The sequence below is a fragment of the Mytilus edulis genome, chromosome 3 (genome assembly GCF_963676685.1).
Source record: "Mytilus edulis chromosome 3, xbMytEdul2.2, whole genome shotgun sequence".
NCBI classification, from domain to species: Eukaryota; Metazoa; Mollusca; class Bivalvia; order Mytilida; family Mytilidae; genus Mytilus; species Mytilus edulis.
The window spans coordinates 14852940-14856767 of record NC_092346.1 but is presented as its reverse complement, the minus strand read 5'-3'; positions in this window follow the sequence as shown (position 1 = coordinate 14856767).

Here is a 3828-nt window from a genome sequence, read left to right as displayed (position 1 = left end):
TGTTGTTTTATTGCTTGGCACTATTGGTAACGATTTCAAGGTAACTTTTATATATAGTATAACAATCAACACAAATTACAACTAAAATAGAGTTACTATGCATATAATGTTATCGATCGTTACCATATGAAAGTATAATACACGACGAAAGCAACAGACTAAATAGATCTAAATAGGTTGGTTAAAAAGAAGTTTAAGAAGTTGCTATGCGAATATAACATAACGTACCCGCCACTATTTATGTATCTATAGGCTGTATTTGTCACAGGAACACATCAACTCTCCGTATATCAACCGTGTATTGCCAAAAGTATTCGCCACTTGTGATTTTTCGCTATATATTTCATATCAAACTACGTTAAAAAAAATTATTTAGAGTTATTTCTGGTAAGATTTTTATCAACTTAGTACCTTAAAAGCAAGCGTATTACTGTCCCAAGTTAGGAGAGGGTTGGCATCTTCAAATGAGTGTAACCCCGTCACATTCTGTATGTATCTGTCCCAATTCAGGAACCTGTTATTCGGTGGTTGTTGTTTGTTGCAATGTAACATTTGTTTTGTGCATAACTACTAGGCCGTTATTTTTCTGGTTTGAATTGTTTTGCCTTTGTCATTTCGTGGCCTTCAATTTGCTGACTATGCGGTATGGACTTTGCTCATTTTTGAAGGCCGTACGTTGACCTATAGTTTCAGTGGTATTTGGTTTCTTGTGGAGAAATGTCTCAATGGCAATCATACCACATCTTCTTATTTCTATGCTATTTGTATATTTGGTTATATTTTTGTTGTGGAGCGTTTTCAATTTGCTATGTATATTTCAATGAAATAAAATTGTAAAAAAGTTATTTTAAAGGATGTAACCTGCTCATATCACCAAAAAAATCAAAACAATTTACGACAACACTAAAACCAAATATGGACAATTCTGTGTATTACGTATCACACATGGTTTGTCGAAATCCTACAATACATGTTTTCGAAAGCATGTGTTTTTATGACTATGTAGAAAAAAGAACAAAGATGACAAATACTTTTAGCCATGTACTTTAGGTCAGAGACATCCAGGAAAGAAAAACAAATAAACGATGATTAAGGAGGCGACCATATTGAACAAGTTGAGAATTCAATGATTTTTTTTTCTAATAGAAGGTCATTTGATACAACGTTTACCAGCACTATGCCAATTAAATATTTTTTTTAATACAAAGTCATTTGACAACAACACTTTTGTCAAATTTGATTAGTTTTGATTATATAAGAAGTTTTCAAAAGGAATATTTTCAATTTTTAGCAAACGCAACTGCCTTACTTGACCAAGAGTTAATTCAACACTCTCTTCTAATTAATTTTAAAACACTTGTATGGCAAGCCGTTCTCGTCAAAACTATGTTTAAACCCTTTTTTCGAAAAAAAAAAAAAATACACACTGAGATTTTAAAAACCTAAAATAACACACTGAGAAATCGAAATTACACACTGAGATTTAAAAAACCTAAAATAACACACTGAGAAATCGAAATTACACACTGAGATTTAAAAAAATAAAGAACACACACTGATAATTCAAAATTACACACTGAGATTTTAAAAAGACGCACTGAGATGAAATAAATTGAAAAACACACACTGAGAATTGTTAATTACACACTGAGATTTCAAAATACACACTGAGATTAATATGCAAATTACTAATGAATATTCATGAGATGAATAATTCAACAGATTAATATCTTGATCTGAAGAACTCTTGTCATTATAATGAAATGCGATTCTTTCAACCAACATTCGTAATAAATTTCAAGACTTAACATCGCTCATATTCATAAGTTTGTTGCCTATAATTCAGATCATTACTACCAGTAATTAAACATGTGTCCCTTTTCAAAATTCTTCCAACTGTTTCCCTGATTTCGCTAGTTTTTAAAATCTTTTATATTTTTGTTACGTTTATATGCTATAATAGACACTTGAGTCAAAATTTCACTGCATTCTTTTGCAGATTGTTCCAATGTTTTCTTATAATTTTAATAAAGTTTTTCACCATTTGGTTATTTTGTAATAAGAGTAAGTGGGTATTTTTCTTGTTCTTGTATTTCTAAAGTTTTTTTTATAAATAATTTGGAACCAAATCGAAGGACTAACGAGTTCTGTCCCCTTGTTGTTTTAAGCTTGAAATAGATTCAGATTAAGTATGCTAATTAGATATGTGCGCATAAAAAGTGCGCACAAATCTCAGTGTGTAATTTTAAATTCTCAGTGTGTAATTTTAAATTCTCAGTGTGTAATTTCAAATTGTCAGTGTGTGTTTTCAGTTTATTTATTCTCAGTGTGTCTTTTTGAAATCTCAGTGTGTAATTTTCAATTCTCAGTGTGTAATTTTCAATTCTCAGTGTGCGTTTTTCATTTTTGTTATCTCAGTGCGTCTTTATAATGTTTATGAAATCTCAGTGTGTAATTTTTAATTCTCAGTGTGTAATTTTCAATTCTCAGTGTGTAATTTTCAATTCTCAGTGTGCGTTTTGAAGTTTTAAAATCTCAGTGTGCTTTGTTGTAATTCTCAGTGTGTAAATTTTTCGAAAAATGGTTTAAACATAGTTTTGACGAGAACGGCTTGCCATACACTTGCCATTGTGTGATTAGGAGCTGACATTAACACTTGTTTATGGACGATTTAGAATTTGACAGTAACACTTGTCTTTTGGTGTTTCACAACTTGACAGTAACACATGTGTTAAAGACTTGACGGTAACACTTGTCTTTTGGTGATTCACAACTTGACAGTCACACACGTTTTCAAGACTTGCTATGGTAACACTTCTCTTTTGGTGATTCACAACATGACAGTAACACATGTGTTTAAGACTTGACGATAACACTTGTCTATTGGTGATTCACAACCTGACAGTAACACATGTGTTAAAGACTTGACGGTAACACTTGTCTTTTGATGATTCACAACTTGACAGTAACACATGTGTTTAAGATTTGACAGTTACACTTGGCTATTGGTGATCTAGAACTTGACAATAACACTTGTCTATGGTAGAACTTGACAGTAAGACTTGCCTATGGGTGATTTAGAACTTGACAGTAACAGTTGTCTATGGGTAATTTAGAACTTGACTGTAACACTTGTCTATTGATGATTTAGAACTTGACAGTAACATTTGTCTATTGGTGATTCACAACTTAACAGTAACATTTGTGATTTTGACTTGACAGTAACACTTGTCTTTTGATGATTCACAGCTTGACAGTAACACATGTGTTTAAGATTTGACAGTTACACTTGGCTATTGGTGATCTAGAACTTGACAGTAACACTTGTCTATGGTAAAACTTGACAGTCAGACTTGCCTATGGGTGATTTAGAACTTGACAGTAACAGTTGTCTATGGGTCATTTAGAACTTGACTGTAACACTTGTCTATTGATGATTTAGAACTTGACAGTAACATTTGTCTATTGGTGATTCAAAACTTAACAGTAACACTTGTGATTTTGACTTGACGGTAACACTTGTCTATTGGTGACTCATAACTTTACAACAACACTTGTGATTTAAAACTTGACAGTAACATTTGTCTATTGGTGTATAATAGCTTGACAGTAAATCTTGTTTATAAGTGATTTAGAACTTGACAGTTACACTTGCCTATTGGTGATTTAGATTGACTTGTCTCATTGACAATAATACCACATCTTCCTTTGTTTATGCTATTTGTTTTTTGGGTTATATTTTTGTTGTGGCGTGTATTAAATTGTAAAAAGTTATTATAGCTGTAACTTGTTGATATAACGAGAAAACAAAAACGATGAACGACAAAA